General features: G+C 46.9%; 1 protein-coding gene across 2 annotated transcripts in view; it reads right to left on the bottom strand.

The window, feature by feature from the left end:
• Window positions 1-19,552, bottom strand: part of LOC144764007 (uncharacterized) — a 174,916-nt gene that overhangs the window by 118,530 nt on the left and 36,834 nt on the right. The gene's annotated exons all lie outside the window — the stretch shown is intronic.

Raw genomic sequence — 19,552 nt, forward strand, 5'->3', positions numbered from 1 at the left:
AAGATCCATATGGGAAGAAGACTTCGCGCCAGTAGTGGGGCCAGACCTATGGCCGCCGGACATCAAACCCATCTCGTATACCGAGAACGCCATTCCACTGGTGGGGTGCCGAGACTTCACATTTGAATTCAGAGGAAGGTCAGCCACGTGCACCCTGTACGTGGCGGAGAAGGGCCCATCAGTGCTGGGATGGAGAGACGCAGGGGACCTAGGAATCATACTCAACCCAGGCGGGAAAGAGCAGATACTATTGACGGACGAGTGGCCCCTCACGAGAGATGAAGACTGGAAATCTGCATACCCCAAGGTTTTTGATGGCACAGTCGGTAAACTGGACAAGTTCGTCCACAGAATGGTCCTCAAGGAGGGAGCAGTACCAGTGGTACACAAAGTCAGGAACATACCCATATCCACTAGCGGAGCGGTACAACAAGAACTTCTGAGGCTGGAGGAGCAAGGCATCATAGAGCCGGTGGACAGTGCGGAGTGGCTATCCCCCTTGGTGGTGGTCAAGAAACCCAATGGACAGGTTAGTCTCTGCGTTGACCTCCGCGAGCTCAACAAAAATCTCATTGTGGAGAGATTTCCCCTGCCCAGAATCGAGGAGATGCTCGCTAGGACAAAAGGTGTAACACACTTCTCCACCATAGATCTCACGTCAGCATACTATCAGATTGAGCTGCATCCTTCGAGTAGGAAGTACACCGCCTTCATTACACCCTTTGGGTGCTACCAGTTCCGGAGGATGCCCTTTGGCCTGGCATCAGCAGCGGCTGTATTTCAGAAGCTGATGCATCGGCTGTTCAAGGACATCTTGGGGGTACAGTACTTTCAGGATGACATCCTGGTGATGGGCTCCTCCAAAGGAGATCACGACAGCAAGCTGCATAGAGTCCTGGGAGTGCTGCAAAACAGGGGGTTAACTGCGGAATGGAGCAAATGCAAGATCGGAACTCACTCAGTGACATACTTAGGTCATGAGATCGGCACGCTTGGAATATCACCCAAGGAACAAAACGTGAAGGCCATCAGGAATGCCAAAGCTCCTAGCACCAAGGAGGAAGTGCGGTCATTCCTAGGAATGGCCGAGTATTATAGCAAGTTTGTGAGGCACTTCGCCACCAGGACATACAGAATGAGGCAACTCATCAGAGATAAGACAAAGTTTGAGTGGGACTCAGAAGCGCAATTGGAATTTGACACGATAAAGGACTGCATCAGCCATGCTGTTCCACTGCAAGGGTATGTCCCCACGGGCAAGACCATAGTGACGACAGATGCCAGCGATAAGGGCTTAGGGGCGGTTCTGGCACAGGTGAGGGAAGATGGATCTACCGAAACCATCAGCTTTGCTTCACGCGCGCTGTCCCCGACGGAACAAAGGTACAGCGTCATTGAAAAAGAGATGTTGGCGGTCACCTGGGCCATGGGCAAGTTCCGGCAGTTCGTTTGGGGCACAAGATTTAAGCTTCAAACCGATCATAAACCCCTGATCAAAGTCTTGACGTCCTCGGGCCATGAGACAGCGACCCCGAGAATAGCAAAAATGACCCTGAAGCTACTCGATTACACCTATGATGTGGAGTACCTACCTGGAACGCAAAACAGGGTTGCAGATTACCTCAGCAGGGCTGCGGCGATGGAAGAGGCGCCGGAGGAAGCCCCGGACAGGGAAGAGATGGTGGCCAGCATGGAGGACCATGAGACGACGATAAGTATCCAGGAATGGGCGGCAGCCTATGATCAGGACGTGGAAAAGGTAGAGATAAAGAGACATCTGACGTCGGGCTGGCCTGACAAAAGGAAGCTCACTGAAGGAGTACGGAGGTTCTACGAAATGAGAGAGGAACTGTCCCTAAGTGACTCGGGAATTTTCGTTTACAGAGGTGAGAGGGTCGTGCCACCAGATTCACTGATACCCAGATTGTTAACACAACTGCACGAAGGACACCTGGGTATTGTGAAGACCAAGGCACGCGTCAAGCAAATGTATTGGTGGCCAGGCATGGATATCCACATAGAAAGGCAAGTGAGGGAGTGTGGCCAGTGCCAAGGAGCGGACAAAGTGCTAAGACCACTCCGACCAGCCTTGGGGAAGTTTGACACTCCGCAGAGCCCCTGGGAGAACGTGGCCATCGACATACTAGGGCCTGTCCTGGACAGCAAAGGTGTGAACAAGTATTTATGTGTGGTAATAGACAAGTATTCCAAATGGCCTGAAGTGGACATTCAAGAGTCCATGGATACGGACACGATACTGAAATTCCTGACGACGGTGTTCCTAAGAGAAGGAATCCCCAAATATATCCTCAGTGACAATGGGCCGCAGTTTGTCTCAGACAAATGGATTAGGTTTATGAGGAGGAACGGGATTGAGTCAAAACACACGGCCGTCTATCGCCCAGCATGCAATGGCCAAGTGGAGCGGTTCAACCGCGTGCTAATGGGCTCCATACAGGCAGCCATCACGCAGGGAAAGGACTGGGAGACCGAAGTGATGAGTATGCTGTGGGCCTACAGGATCACCCCCACGGCCGTGGGGTACAGTCCATTCCAAGTGCTAAGAGGACGACATCCGTTCACCCGGGACAACGTAGTGTGGAGGGAGAAGACCATCACCAACAAATGGTCCCCCGCGGTGGTTCAGCACAACTTGGAGAAGGCCCAGAAGATTTATGCCGCACACTATGACAAACGTCGCAATGCGAAAGGGACAGAGCTGGAAGAAGGAGAATGGGTCAGGGTCAAACTCCCTACCCTACAAAAGAAAGGTGAAAGCAAGTACAGCCAGCCTTTACAGGTCAAGGAGGTGCGAGGCAGGGCAGCCCTCCTCAGCGACGGCAGGGTGTGGTCCCAAGACCGCATGGCCAGAGTCAACAAGATAGTTGTGTGGCCCAAGCCCGAGGAGATAGAGATACAAGTGGACTCCCAAGATGCCAGACCCCAAACAGAGCACAACGCTGAAGTCCTGCCAGATGGAGCAGGAGAGGACAGTGAGGCGGAAAATCCCAGCACAGAGTCTACCGCCAGAGACGGTACACCGGCCGGTGTAGTGCATAGTGGAGATCAGAGAGATGGAGAGAGATCACGAGGAGAGAGAGAGGTGGAAGAGAACATGCCGGTAAGACACACCCGTAGTGGCAGGGCAGTCACTGTGCCCTCTCGATATAGAGGGGTAAATGTGCTCTCAAGGGAATTTGTTTAGGCAAAATTTAGTAAATTGCAAACTTATTTGGTAGGATTAGTTAATATATCCCATGTGAATTTAAATCATCGGCATTAAATTGATTTAATGCCGATGATTTAAATTCACATGGGATATATTAACTAATCCTACCAAATAAGTTTGCAATTTACTAAATTTTGCCTAAACAAATTCCCTTGAGAGCACATTTACCCCTTTATCTAATTACCCAAGCCCTCAAGGGTTGATTGGGTTGCTCACTGTTTGTTTATTATCTCTCGATATAGAGACTTTGAAATGAGTGGACACTAGTCACAGGCATTGCCAAACCTGAGTGCCCTCCAGAGACACATTTGGGGACTATGGACACACAGTGAGAGTTGGGAAAGGTTGTTTTGTTTTTTGTAAAAAAGGGGAGATATGTAGTGTGCGCTCTAGTCTATGAGCGCGTACGCGATGACGCGTCACGCTATAGACTGGAGCGCGAGGCGTGCGCATGCGCAAGAGGGCTTGGTGAAAGGCGCGAACGGGGATAACGGCAGTTGGCGACCGGAGCAAGTGCAGAACAGACGCTCGGCGCCCTAATGCTCATATTGCTTTGTGATAAGTTCGAATAAAGAAGTTATACACTTACAGAGGCTCAGTGCTTAGTGTGGGGGCAAGGAAGCGACATTACAATGGCGCCCGCGTGTTGAGCGGTAGCGCGCACCCTCTCCAGTAGTCCCCGTCCTCGCCCCCCCGCAATGCTGCCTCTTTGACTACTAGCGCGGGGATTCGGTGTCGGAACGTGGGGAGAATCTACGCTTACCTACCTAGCACTGAAGAGTGCTTGATGGTCCCTGGGTGTGCCTTTTAACAGTGGTGCAGGCTTCGGCTCCGGTTCTCTCTCCTGGTCTCTCACGGCCGCAGCGCTGGGAGCTCGCAGCCGTGGAGCTGAGGCGGGGCCGCAGTGCGGCTGCCCGCGGTCTCCCGCGAGGAAGCGCCGGCAGAGTCAGCACAAGCGGGATCGGCCTGATTCAAGGCAAGACGGCTGTCGGTGCACCGGGTATAGGCGTCTTCTTCACTCCTGCAGCCATCCCTTCAGACGTTTTCGCTGCTGCTGAGCTCCAGGCTGACAGGGGGTGTGCAGCTGCCGGGGTTGGAGCCATAGAAGAGGAATGTGACGGAGGTACTGCAGAGCCCGCAAGCAGTAACAAGGGGGACAGACGCTGGTCCGGCTCAGCGGCTGTGGCAGGAGAAGAGAAAAGCAAAAGCCCGAAACTGCCAAGCGGGAAGAAACAAGCTAAGCAAGCTAAACAGGCTAAGGGCAAGCACAAACGAGGTAGGGGCAGAGGAGATAAGAACAGCTACTCTTTCCAAGTTCCATCAATTGAAGGTGTCAGTGAGACCCATAAGGGGGTTCCCGTAAGGGGTGCAGATAGCAGGGCTGAGTCAGTTGAGGCAGTTGAAGAGGGGAGTTTAAGAAAGGGAGCAGGCTCTAAAAAAAAAACACAGAGAAATAAGGTCACCGCGCATTACTCCTTCTCTGCGCTCTTTTTTCAAAGTACTGCCTCAGGTGTTAAACATTCAATCAAACCATCAAGAGCCCCCCTCTGACATAGCTCCCTCTGGGCTTATAAATTCGAGCTGTCAGTCGCCTACTAAGAAGACCTACAATACGGTGGTGCCATCTTTGTTCCGAGTAGGTTTGCCCGCAGATAGATTTGGTGTCTCTGCCCAAATGGCAGAGGTAGCTGAATTAACCTGCCTTCAGCAGCCACAGGAGAATCGTGCGCCTGATGTTATAACATCCCCAGCTCTAGTCGAGGCTTCCACAAATGTTCTCAATCTTGATCGAACTGAGATAGACGAGATACCCAATGTACTTATGGCTCATACATTAGCTAATTCTGTACCAGAAGCTGGTGGCTCTATGAGCAGGGGTGACACCGGTGCAGCCTGCTCCTCGATAGAGTCCTTACTAGTCTCCTTGAAAGCAGACATAAGGAAAGGATTTTCGGTCTCGGCTGAAAACCAAAATGAGATTAGGGCTGCCTGTGACGTCTTGGAAAAAAAGGTGGATCGGCTAAATGAAAGGACTGAGTCATTGGAACAATCCGTCGAGGAACTTAAGGCGAATTTGGGATTGGCCGAACTAAAAATACAATATCTTCGAAAAGAGGGAGATGAGTGCCGTGAGAGGGTTGAGTCCTTGGAGAACCACTCAAGGAGAAAAAACCTCCGGCTCTTGAAGGTTCCAGAAGGGAAAGAGGGGAGTGATATTAAAACCTATGTGGTGAGCCTCCTAAAAGACGCATTAAATCTGGAGGAGACAGAAGACATTCTGGTTAAGGACATCCAAAGGATACATAGGGACCCTTTCCGCCTAAAACCTGGCAGGGTCAAGCCCCGAAAAATGTTGGTAAACTTCCTTACGTACACACTTAAGGAAAAAATCCTAAATCTAGCCCTAAAGGCTAAATCACTAAAAGGCCCGGACTTCCAGTTCGACATCCGCTCAGACCTATCAAAGACCACGTTAGATCGGCAATGGGAGCTGGGGCAAAGGATGGAAAAATTCAGAGCCTTGGGTGCGACTGTACAAATGAGGTTTCCTGCTTTCCTTAGAGTCATGATCAATAATAAGATGCATAATCTCAGATCACCTCTTGAGGCAGATGAGATGTTGGAGTCATTGAAGGACCTCACACGAGGGGCAGGAATTTCAACGGGGTTGTAACCTTAATCTGAATCAGTGGTCTTTGTCCTCACCAGATGAGAATTTAGAGTTAAAAGGAAAAAAATAATGGGGAAGGTGGGGAAGATAATAAAAAAAATAAAAATAACAATAGAAAAATATATATATATATAAATAAAAACAAAATCATTTGAAAACGTAGCATTAATATACTCTCCTCTGAAGGTAAAAAACTAAGGAGCTTAAAAAACAAAAAAACAAAAACAAAAGCACAAACATGCACTTATAAACATAAACTAAATAAATAAATAAATAAATTAAAAAAACAGAGTCTAGAAATAGAGCAGGTAGAAATGAAAGGTAATAGGGCTTAAGGGCACTGATGGTGTTTTACACTATAATACAGGGAGAGTGAAAATGTCATGCACTACTTATGACAGAGCTAGGCAGCGGGCGGGGGGATGAGGAGGCAGGGCTGGTTGAGGGTGCAGTAAACTGGCAATTCATCAGGCCAGTGTAAGTAGGGCTGGGTTTTCCAGGGTTCGGGGGGGGGCTATCACGCAGGGTGGAAGGGTTAAAATTGAAAAAATTCCTCGTAGGCCAAAATCCTCGTCTTATTTTAAAGAGTACTAATAAGACCAGTGTATTTTTTGTCAATGGAAATCAGGATAATCGAATTTCAGGGTGTTTAGATGGGCTAGTGAGGTGGGATGTGCTGGGAGGACACAGCTACGTTTTTTATCCTGGAATGTCAATGGCCTGCGCACGGGGGGTAGAAGAACGAAGATTTTTCAATATCTAAGAGAATCCCCGGCGCAGGTCATTGTCATTCAGGAGTCACATCTTCTCAAAGCAGAAACAATAGAGTTTTTAAGGAAAGAAAAGTGGATAGACATCTTTCTGGGCACAGATCAATCGGCGAATATTAGGGGAGTCCTAGTCATTTTTAAAAAGCAGGCCAAAGCTCATATAGTAGAATATAGGGAGGATAAGAGCGGCAGGTGGCTTTTGGTAAGGGTCGTGCTGGATGGCTCTCCATATACCTTGGGCGGGTATTATGACCCTAACCAGGACGACCCATCCTACATGAACACTATCTGTGACTACCTGCTTGCCTTCCATGATCCCATAATTTGGGCTGGCGATTTTAATATTGTCTTAAATCCAAAATTGGACAAGTCTGCAGGCTCTAGAGCCTGTGTTTTTTCCAAATCTAGGCAGGTACTTTTAACAACAATGTCACAAATAGGCCTGGCAGATGTTTGGAGAGAAAGGGTGGGAGATAAGTTGGGTGTCTCTTTCCGTAACTTTAAGTACAAACACCTATCTAGGATCGATTATGTGTTATTCAGTTACAGCCTTAAAGACCTAGTAATAGACATCAGTTATCTCCTGTCACATCTTTCTGACCATTCGGCCATCTTATTCACTCTAAAAATTGGCCAGCTTCATACCCATGCCTCTTGGTTCTTTGACCGTACTATTTTACTTGAAGAAGAAGAAATTACCTTTCTTCGATTAGAGACCAAGCACTTTTTGGAGGTGAATCTAGGTTCAGCCGATGCTCCGATCGTGTGGGATGCTCTAAAAGCGGTATGGAGGGGCTGTATTACTAGTCACTCCACTTATAGAAGTAAAAAATATAGAGAAAGCATTGAGAAGCTTGAGGCAGAAATGAAAGACATCGAAAACAATTTAGGTTCCCATATTGGCTCAGGGGAGGAGCAAAACAGACTTGTTGCATTAAAATATGAACTGGATAGCCTTTTACAGGCTAGGGTCACCAGAAGATGGGAAGCGAGTAAGAACTCTCACTTCGAGCTTGGTGAGGCGGCAGGAAAGATTCTTGCCTGGAAAACCAAAGCCGACCAAGCTCGGAATCATATAAGTGAGATCAGGCTGGAAGGGGAAGCAGCTTCTCTGCTTTCAAAGTCAGACATTGGTAGTGCGTTCCAGGACTTCTTCCAGGCCATCTATAAAGAGGATACCTGTGAAGATCCGGTGGCGAGAGATGCTTGGCTTAATAATATATCTATGCCAAGGCTTTCATGTGAGCAAAGAACGGCCCTGGTGACTGAGATCACAGTAGAAGAGATCAAGAAAGCAATTGGGCAAGGGAAACGTGGGAAGGCGGCTGGCCCCGACGGCCTACCGGTGGAATTATATTGTGTGCTTATTGAGGAGATTACCCCAGTTTTGGCCACTCTCTACAACAGTATTCTTTTGGTAGGGATAGACCCCCCAAAGTCTTGGAATGACGCCACGGTAGTTTTAATACCCAAACCAGGAAAAAATTTAAAGGAGTGTGGGTCATATCGCCCAATATCACTCCTCAACAGCGACTATAAAATCTTCGCCAGTATTATGGCTAATAGGTTGGGGGGGGGGGTTACTTCAATAATTCATGAGGATCAAAAGGGGTTTATAAAAGGTAGACATCTAGCAGACCTTACACACGACCTAGTTGGGGCCATCGATATTGCCTCCACTTTCTCCCTTCCGCTGGCCGCGCTTACCCTGGACGCAACTAAGGCCTTTGACAGGGTTAATTGGGCCTATTTGTCAGCAGTCATGAGAAAATTCAATTTGCCTGAGAGCTTCTGCCGCATGGTAGCTCTATTATATAAAGCTCCAACTGCTAGGTTATCCATAAACAACTCTCTGACAGAGACTTTTAAGATTACAAGGGGAACAAGGCAGGGCTGCCCGCTCTCCCCACTTCTCTTCAATCTCTATATTGAGCCGTTTGCTCAGACTCTTAGAGATGAGGCTGATATCATACCTTTCAGTTTTGGAGGGTGGGAAAAGCGAGTAGCCTTATATGCTGACGACATTCTTGTAATGACATCTGACTTGGACCTTGCTTTTCCAAGGGTGATTAAGAGGGCGGAGGAGTTCGGAAACATTTCCGGTTACGAGATAAACGCCGATAAAACGGAAATTATGGCCTGGAACATCAATACTACTCATCTGGACGTTGCTCCTTCCATGCGATATCTGGGGATACGAATTTTCCAAGACATCAACAGAATCGCTGCTCAGAATCTTGATCAAGTACATAAAGAATGCCAAAAAAAATTAAAGGCATGGGCTCACCTCCCTCTTTCCATCTTGGGGAGGACAAACCTAATCAAAATGTCTATCCTGCCTAAATACACTTTTTTGTTTAATTCCATCCCCCTGGCTTTTGGTTCCACTCAAATAAACAAATGCCAACGTGAGCTAAATTCTTTTGTTTGGAAATATGGAGCGACCAGACTGGCTTGGAAGAAGCTGAGGAGGAGGAAGGAAAAAGGAGGGTTAACACTACCAGACCTGCAGTACTACGCATGGGCGTTCCAGCTATCTTTTTCTAGAATGCTCTTAAAATCACCATCAACTTCCTCCAGAGGAGAGATGTTTTGAGCCATGCTACATGGTGCCGATCTTCCACCGGACGGCTTCCTCTTTAAGTTTGGGGATCAAAAATTCTTTAAAAAAGTAAAATTAAAAATACTTCAATCACTGGCTAGAAGCTGGGCTAAACTGAGAAAGTGCACAGGGCTCAGCTATTTCTCAAACCTAGCACCCATGTGGGACTCGCCAGGTACTCCACCTTGTCTTAAAGACAGTCTGGCTAGCCCAATAAAGGAGGCTGAAATTTTGCATTGGGGGGATTTGCTGGCTAGCGGCTCTATGTTGTCATGGGAAGAATTGCGGGAGAGAGTCGGGCCGGCCCTCTCAAGATTTAAACACATGCAACTGACTAGTTGGGCTCAGGCAATGGTTAGGAAGGGCATCCCCTTGGGAATTTCTAGTAATCTGGAAGTTCAATTGATGACAAGACCAGGGGGAGGCAAGGAGGTTTCCTTCTGGTACTGGGCGATCCTGGAAGAGATAGACGGGGATTTTAAACTTGCCGACGAACTGTGGGGAGGCGAGGTCAGTGTTAATTGTGAACAGATGTGGTTGGATTCTTTCAGCCTTCTATACCAGATTGTGAAGCCTGCATGGCTGAGGCGAAACCATTTTTTCACTTTGCATCGGGCATATTTATCCCTACAAAAACTGGCAAAGTTTCTTCCTGGGAAAAAATGCAACAAATGTGACCTGATAGAGGCAACAGATGTGCACATGTTTAAGGACTGCCCTGCTATCAGTCAGTTTTGGGAAGAAGTGAAGGATGCCCTGAGTTCCATACTTAAGACCTCACTGTGTATTACACTCCCTTTAATTATTTTTGGGATCAACGAAAAAATCTCTGGGCAGGATGGATCTTTCCTCTTTTTTGCAATCCTCTTGGCAAGAAGACAGATATGCAGGTTCTGGGTGGACACCTCACCCCCTACGTACTCTGGGTGGTTGACGTCCCTATACGAAGTTTCAAAGACTGACCTGGCTAGATCCGGCAGCAACAAAAAGCGTGCCTTTTGGGACTTATTGGTAAAATGGAGCTAGGATTTCCGTTTTTTTTTTTTTCCCCCGGGTCCTATGATTATGCCTACTTTCTGCTCCTAGGACCTAAAGTAATGGTTCCTCCTGGCGAAATTGATGTCCTACTGGTTGCAATATACCTTGATGGAGTATAGCAGGTCGCCCACCTAGTGCTGGTTTTTCCCTCTTCCGCCAGAAAGACATCTGTGTCTCGGTCTGAGTGCCAACCTGTCGATCCTTGGCCACGGACACATAGACACACAATGGTGGTCGGTGGTTTTTCCTCACACGGGGGTAATGGCAAATGAGGACTAAAAAAAAAATAAAAAAAATTTAAAAAAAAGAATCATGAATATTTCTTAATGCACCTACCTTATCGTTCCGAGGACGTACAACATACTGAGTTTTTCCAGTGCAAAGACCTTTCATTTCAGCAGGAATCGTATGTTATTCAAACAGGCGACAAGGGAGGAACTGTGATTTCACCAAATGTACCTTCGCAGCATGTTCTTCTTCTCTGCAAATGATAATCAAGGTTATGCAAATACAACCCTGCTAGTTCAGCCTCTCTGTCTGAGTGCATCATTGTGATGAGTTACTGACGTGGGGCCATATTCACAGAAGTAATATGAGACAAAATCCTAAACTTACTACTTTTGGTATTCACTGAGGCATTTAATAGTAATAAAGTTAGGATTTTGTCTTAAGTCTGTCTTAAGTCTGTCTTAAGTCTGTCCTAAGTTTGTCTTAAGTTTGTCTTAAGTCTGTTGTAAGTTTGTCTTAAGTTTGTCTTAAGTCTGTTGTAAGGTTGTCTTAAGTCTGTCTTTAGTCTGTCTTAAGTCAAACTTAAGTCAAACTTAAGACAAAATCCTAAAATTACTACTACTAAAGGCCTTCTGTGAATACCAAAGGTAGTAAATTTAGGATTTTGTCTCAGATTAGTTCTGTGAATCGGCACCAGAGTGACTGCGTGCATCAGTGAGAAAAGAGTACTGCACGAACGTTCCGCAGCAGCAGCAAGGGCAGTTTATCATTCCAGGTCTACTGTTTACTTTTAAGGTTTTTGCCAGGCCCCTGATTAAATGGTATAAAAACAGGACTCAGAAAATGAGAGGCTATAGGAACTTCAAGTGGGTAACTGAGAGGGGCCGTGCATGACATCAAAGGCTCCAGTGAGGCTTCTGGCCTTCAGCGGTGTGTTATCTTGGGCAGCCATGACTTTCCTTCGCCTCGTGACAGGAACAGCTGGATTGCTATTTCAATTGGCACAACAGGCCCTGTTGTGCGGTAACAGGTGTGCGGCGCCCCACCTTTGAAACACATAACTAGGAATGTTATTCTAATGTTTAGAACTAATATAGTGCCTACAAGATGCACAGGAGGCTGTTAGTGCCATGAACATGCAACAACCATGTTGAAGTTTTATTTATAAATTGAATTGCTCTTGTATTGTTCTAAATGCTGTGTTGTTACAATTGTGAACGAGATTTGTATTGTAAAAATTAACATTTTAAAATGCATCCTGCGTTTCTAGTGATCCTTGAGTGTTATTGAAAAATAAAAGAGATTTTCATTTTCTACAAACGGTCCCTGTGTTCTGTCTCAAGGGATAGATCTGTAGCAGAAACACATCTTATGCAAACATTGCTCAGTGGGTTTTGTATTGTTTGCGGTAGAGTTGCCGCATTTAGGGCCAGATTTATGACCTCAGTTGTGTCGGTGATGCAGCGCGCAACGTGGTGCAAGTGCAACACAACTTTAACGTCGGACAAGACAGAGGTCCTTATCCTCGGACCCACCCCCTCAGCCTGGGATGACTCCTGGTGGCCGACCGCACTGGAAACAGCACCAACACCCACCGACCACACACGCAACCTAGGAGTCATCCTCGACTCCTCCCTCTCCATGGCTAAGCAGGTCAACACCGTCTCCTCCTCCTGCTACAACACCCTCCGCATGCTCCGCTGGATCTACAAGTGGATCCCGACCGAAACAAGAAAAACGGTTACACAGGCCCTCGTCAGCAGCAGACTGGAAAATGGCAACACACTCTACGCTGGAATCCTAGCCAAACACCTACGACAACTACACCGCATCCAAGGTTTAAGATTGCTATGTGTGACTTTTCTATAATTTCAGAGCAATTATGAGTGAAATTCCAAAGACTATGAGTAACAGTTTCTCGTTAACAAAATAAAGCAATGACGGCGAGGGAAACATATAAACATCAGAAATTGCACCCATTTGCTCAACAAGAAACTCTAGGAATCCTTTACTAGCATTACAGTACTCACCCGTTATTACAAATTTCCCAGGCTCGGCACAGCCATAATTCAATTTGCAGAGGCCATAGTTACAGACAACGCACGGAAAGGCCAGTGCAAGCAGCAGACAGTGCTGTGAGGCCAGCGCGGCGCACCTGAGTCCCTCTAACCAGTACCCAGAGTCAAGTTAATGGCCCTACTGTAAGACTCGTGGAGGGGGCGCCTCCAGGCCTCCTGTCCGAGATTTATGGAGTCAGCAAGTGTTCCTCTACTCTGCCAGATGCCGCCTCCAGCTCCGACATTATATGTGAATTTTTTTGACTGTGTGCTTCTTGAATATCATATGGCCCCAGTTCTTCCTATCTTTCCTCCTTCTCTCCCTGTCCCCAAACGCATCTTGTAGCCTGCTAGCGGCCTTCTTTGCAAACTTCCCGCTCCGGTAACAGGACTGTAGGTGACGTCCCCCCTCCCCCTTCCGGCGGCGCCGCGGGCAGACTTTGAATTACATCTTGCCTCAGCGGCGCCACGGGGCGGGCATCTTAATACATTGTAGCAGCAGTGCAGCACAGTCAGCCTGATAGAAGCCAGCTGCAATCACCACAAGCCTGCAGAAGCAGTGTGTGCAGGCCACAGCCTTGATTGGAGCTACGTCTCTTTTACCTCGTCTGCCACCACCTTCACTTCACTCCCTCATACCTGCCCATCTTTTCCCTTCTACCCGCTGCCTTCCCTCTCCAGTCTCCTTGCCATCTCCATCTCTGGGGTTAATTCGCTCTCCTCTCTCCCCTCAAATCCCCAGACTCCTCCTCCTGCCTGCCCTCTCCTCTCACCTGCTGCTCCCCGTAGCTTCTCCCTTCTCTCTCGTCCCACGTGTGTCCTTATCTCCCCCTCGCCATCGCTCCTTTCGTCCATCCATTCTACCTCTCTAAAGTCTCTCCATCTCTACCTCACTCTTTCATCCACCGTCTCCCCACCCTTTTTATTCCCTCACAGCCCCTCTCCCTCCATCTCCCTCCTCCCCACACACACACCCAGGCACATGCTCCGCTGTGACTGGGGAGGCTTGGAGAGTAGAATGTGATTCAGGGGGTGGGGGAGCCACTCGCGCTCGCCTGCCTCTGTGCATCACTGGACGGCATGGCATGAAAGAGAGAGTGGAGCCTGCTACTGCTTACTTCCTTAGACGGAGCCTGTTGGAGCCTGAGGGGCCCTCTCTGAGAAGCCGGCACCGAGAAGCCCCCCCAGGACAGCATTCCATCACACAGAGTGACTTGTAATTTACGACGAGGCAGGGGCCCTGGCAGTTTCAATCTGAGTGTGATATTGTGCTGTGTGCCTCATAAAGCAGGCTGCTGCTGCACCGGCATCCAATTTGTACTATTTTAAACACAATCACGTGCAATATAAGCTCTTCACCGGGGAGACCCTTGTGAATTTAGTGAACAGCTGATATCGCTGGTAGACCCGGCCCTGAAAATTAAGTGCTGGTGCTTAGCACCAGAAAGCACCGGCACAAATTAAGCACTGCCTTGATCCCAAATTCAGAGTTGGTCACTGTGAGCAATTGAGTTGTTGTTTGAGGGGGATGTGGGCCCTTCCAAAACAACACCCACAATCCTTGTCAGGGTGACCAAGAAAAGTCACTAAATGAACCTGTGCTTACCCTCTGGAAGCTTGACACAAAACACAGCCAGGCTTCACTTGGAGGCAATGTGTAAAGTATTTATGCAGCACTCAAGCATTAATACAGTGAAGACACCCCACAAGAAAAATCCCACATCAACTTAGAAAAATAAAGTAGAATGTATTAAACTACTTGAAACCTAAACAGCAAAAATCCAATCATTACAGCTGAAAATATAATAAGGTAAATATAGCACCTAAAAGCACAAAGTGCCACTTGTGGTCATCTGGTAATGTTAGACTGAGTAAAAGTCACAAGTTCAGTCCGACACGATGGAGCATGAGCTGGATACAGGGACCAGGGTTTGTCTTGTTGAAAAGGTTACCTTCTATAGTCTAGTGTAAAGAGTTCTGTTCCAGGTGGAGGGGTAGACGAGGCTGCAAGAGGAGTGTTGCGGGTGTTTGCCACTGGAGTGCAAAGAGCAGGCTTGTCAACGATCTGGAACGCCTATCCATCTCCACAGACTGTCATTGCTAAAGTTTTGCAGTGGTGATCACAGGGGTCTGTCAATGCTGTAGCACGAAGTGCAGATCTCGCATGACCTGTTGTCACTGATGGTCGCTATAGCATAAAGAGTTGGGTTCACTGGAGCTTTGCAATGGTGATTGGCCTGGATGGCAAGATAATGGTGCGAACTGGTTAGACAGAGGCCAGTAGGGCTCAGTCATTTCCAGATGCATGTCTAGAACAGCAGGTCAGTTGGGCAGATGGAGGGAGGACTGTGGAGCTTGTTGTGCTCCTGAACACTCAGAAGAGGAGGTTAGCTAACTAACCTTTTGAGTCACTCAGGTAGCCTAGGAAGAAGGAAATAGTTCCAGTCTTCTTTCTCAGACAGTAGGGGAGGCCTCATGCAGTAGGATAATCTTCTGCCATCTGGACAGTCCTTCTTTTGTAGTATCCATAGGCCCGGGAGTGATCTAAAGAGTGGGTCTGAGAGTCTTAGCTTTATACTTGGTGCCTACTTTGAAATGAAAGAAACTTCTAGAGTTTTCCCCAATTTACATGTTTAGAATTTCCTGTCTCCCAGGCTCTACTGGGTCTTGGGAGGGGGTGGTAGGGGGTTGTCACAACAGGCTATTGAGAAATTCTTTGTGTTTGGGTTGAGGCAGCTCCTTTACATTTCAGGTGTGGTAGGTGGGGTAGGTGTCTGCCCCACTCCTCCCATTATGTCAGGATGGCCTATCCTGCCAACACCCAGTCCCCCTTTTATGATACTCTTAGGAGGAATAAACAAAGGCCAACTGCCAACTACACCTAGGCATGAACAGGCTGCAGGCACCAAATGGTTAGGACTAGGCAATGGCAATTTCCAAAAAGTGGCATTTTCAAAATTGTGACTTAAAATATAACGTTATCATTAAAGATCCACAGACCCTCACTCACTCATTTTTTTTTGTAAATATGGTTTTTATTGGCATTCTGAAATAGAAGGAACATCTAGTACCACATTACAGTAATACGCCACAGACCCTCACTCACTCATACAGCTTAAAGAGAAGATCTCTGCCAAAGAGCCCCCTCACGGGGCCTGTGGGGACGTGGCAGCACGGGACCCACGAGGAGCTAAGCCCTGTGATGAAGCATGACACCCACTTGGGTGTGTTAGGGCTAAAACATCCAATAGGGAAGATCCCTTCAACTGTCAGATTGTGTACCTACACCTCACTCTATACATATCTTTCTCTCAATATGAACATTTACCCACCACTTGTATGAATATATTCCAAATTGGAGCTTGGGTTCTGGACCTTCAATCTGCTCTTAGTCCCTACCTTTTTTAATTGACTATAAATATTCTGTAACAACATAAACAGGAAATGAAATAGGCAAGAGAGACCATGTGTAGAGTTGCTGCCCTTTAAACCCTAGCATGAAAGCAGTTTGTATTGTACTGTATTGTTTTATGTGCCTAATTTAAGCTGATTGTTGCCGATGGACGCCACCAGCACTCATTTGTAAGGACCAACACTTATTTTTCTTTATCAGACATTGGCCGGAGGGTGAGAGGGAAAAACAATCACAGGATAAAGAAGTTGTAAGAGAATAAGATCAGCCACCAGAAAGAGAGGAAACAGGAACCTGCAAGAGAGAGATAAAGGGGCAGAGAGTGTCTGGTAGTAGATTACAAACACATGAGGCGGATTCAAGGCTATGCCGCCTTTTACAAATTAAACACTTTTTGCATTGCGACATGTATATAGTGCTTACTTTCCCTATGTGGGGTGGTGAAGCACTTGCCTACATTGGTATCACACTAGACAGGTGTAGAATAGATGCACCCTGAAACAAAGAAAGTGATCTGATGCAGAATAAACACTGGATTCAAAAATAAAGATGACATCGGCTGCATGGTGAAAGGATAAGGGTAGGAGTGGGATAGCCGCCCACAAAAATAAAGATTTAGGGCAGGTGTGGGTTGTTGATCTTCCTGTGCTTGACTTTGTTGGGGCAGTATCAAGTGCAGGAATGGTCATGTTCTGGAATTTTGTAGTCTGTGCCAGGGTGCAGTTCGTACCGAGCCTATTGGCTCTTATTGCATTGTGGCAATTCTATTATGGCCTGCAAGCTGGAAGGCTGCTTTTAAGACTTTGTGAGTGGCCATGCTGAAACCTGAAGTCATACAGATGACTAATTTGAAATACTGTGTTATTATATGCCAACCTAATTTTTTTTTTTTTAAATCCCTGTGGGAGCATCTCTTTCCAGTCCAATGCTACTGGCAGATTTTGAATTTGAATCCCAGCTCCGCATCCACTGCTATGCTTGAAGGTGGGGAGGGAGGAGACACTGCAAGTGACTTCTGTATAACATCTTCATAGATACAGAGCACCAGGCAAACCAGGGGCCAGGACCCAAAACCTATCAACGCTTGCTGTGAGATCACTGTCACCCCTTTACCACTAACAGGGAAATGGGTTGGCATATGCACTTCATTCTGTTATATGGCTTTGTCTGATATACTCCAGACTTTGAGTCCTACGTCACCATTGTGGAAAGTGGTGGATAGGGAGAAGACTCAATGTGGTGAAGAACAACACACCAGTAAGTAGTTCCTTGTAAGCAAACAAAAGGGTCATCTTTAAGGTACATTTTGATAAAATCTTCCCCTGTTCAAGCTGTGCATTCACCAGCATCTGATGGGGTGGTACTAAAAATAAAAAGTCCAATATTCAGGCATGCAATCAAGCCTCTACCTACATTGAATCTGATATAAGCACAAAAAGAGCATGTAGTGTTCAAGAATCAAGGAATAAACCACCACCTAAGTCCTAAATACAAGGTCTGCAGACCACTTTGGATTTGGCAGGCAGGTGATCATTCAAAAGGTTATATCATCACTAATTTCTACGGAGAACTGCTTTTCTATGACCTCAAAACAGTTCTCAGAAGTAATTCAGTTGGAACACAGAAGGTGGGGTTACAGGCCTCTGCCTAGAGGAATTGGACACAACAGCTGTGAGGGCACAGTTGGAGAATGAAGAGAGTCAGCAATGATGTACTTTAACTGCAAATTCAAAGGCCTAAGCCCTGAGCATAAGTTGCATGATGTAGGAGTTTCTGTGTCCAGAATAGGGAATAATCCTGTAGACCTGGGATTATGTGGTCCAAACCCACAAAGCATCATAACAGGACTATCTGAAAAGTTGTCCATGACAGTTTTTCATGTTTTCTGAAAATGTTGTGGTGTTTCTGTGAAGAGTGGAAGATTGCTTTAGCTGCAGGGGGTATGTTTGTATTTCAGGTTCGAGTAGCAGAAGACAACAAGGAACAATTATCCCATCAGACTTGTGGCTGGACCAATGTGTTTCTGATGTCAAGGTTGTGTGTCAACATTCGGTCCCACATACATGCCGATATGTGCATTAGTTCCCTTAGTTTATGGTTGAAGTCAGCGCCTTGTAGGGTCCATAACTGGTTTCAGATCAAACCCCTGAGAAAACTCCTATTTGTTCAGGGCTCGAAATTCTGAGTTGGGTGGTATTCAACACAACCGGTAATTTCTGGTGATTACATAACTTATGCGTTTTTAAACCCTGACAGGTACAACCTGCTGAAATTTAACAGGGAAAAAGTGCATTATATGTACTGTACCACTTGGATGTTGCTGTGTTAAGCATCACAATTCTCATGTGATTCTCCAAAAACTAGAAATAGTTAATATGAATTGAACCTGCTCCTCTGACAGACTCAGAATCCGGGCCCTTGTCTCAATTCCTACTAAGTAATTAAAAAATAATAGCTAAATACTGAAACTAAGGATGAGAAAATTAGTATGTCACCTGCTCAGAAAATAGGTGCACACCGAAACACTAAATCAAAACAGATATAGTGAAACAAGATCTACGATCATGATAGCAAAGTGTGGAAGATGTACAGTAGCTGAATCATGATTCTCAAACCAAGACCAGAATACACAGGAGCCCCCTCACACATTAACTGCACCATTAATCAAAGGGTGATACCTTGAGGTACAATAGCTGCACCATCGCTCAAAAGGGAGAGACCAGAGTAAGCAATACCGATATCATGCAATAGCTGCATCATGGAGCGCCAGGACACCTCCGGGTAATAGCGCGCTTTATAAATGCCAAAAATAAATAAAATAAAATGGATCGAAGGGCGAGACCGTGGTGTGCAATCGATGCATCATGGATCAAAGGGCGAGACCGTGGTGTGCAATCGATGCATCATGGATCAAAGGGCGAGACCGTGGTGTGCAATCGATGCATCATGGATCAAAGGGCGAGACTAGGGCGTGCAATAGCTGCACCATAGAACAAAGGGCGAGACTAGGGCATGCAATAGCTGCACCATGGATCAGAGGGCAAGACCGTGGTGTGCAATCGATGCATCATGGATCAAAGGATGAGACCGGGGTGTGCAATCACTGCATCATGCATCAAAGGGCGAGACCAGGGCATGCAATAACTGCACCATGGATCAAACTGGGAGACCGTGGTGTGCAATCGATGCATCATGGATCAAAGGACGAGACCGTGGTGTGCAATCGGTCACATCATGGATCAAAGAGCGAGACCGGGGTGTGCAATCGTTGCATCGTGCATCAAAGGGTGAGAACAGGGTGTGCAATACCTACATCATGCAATAGCTGCATCAAAAGAAGAGACCAGGGTGTGCAACAGCTGCACCATGGATCAAAGTGTAAGGTCAGGGTGTGCAATAGCTGCACCATCGATCAAAGGGCGAGACCGTGGTGTGCAATCGATGCATCATGGATCAAACGGCAGGACAGTTGTGTGCAATCGATGCATCATGGATCAAAGGGCGAGACTGGGGTGTGCAATCACTGCATCATACATCAAAGTGCG

The sequence above is a fragment of the Lissotriton helveticus genome, chromosome 6 (genome assembly GCF_964261635.1).
Source record: "Lissotriton helveticus chromosome 6, aLisHel1.1, whole genome shotgun sequence".
Classification (NCBI taxonomy): domain Eukaryota; kingdom Metazoa; phylum Chordata; class Amphibia; order Caudata; family Salamandridae; genus Lissotriton; species Lissotriton helveticus.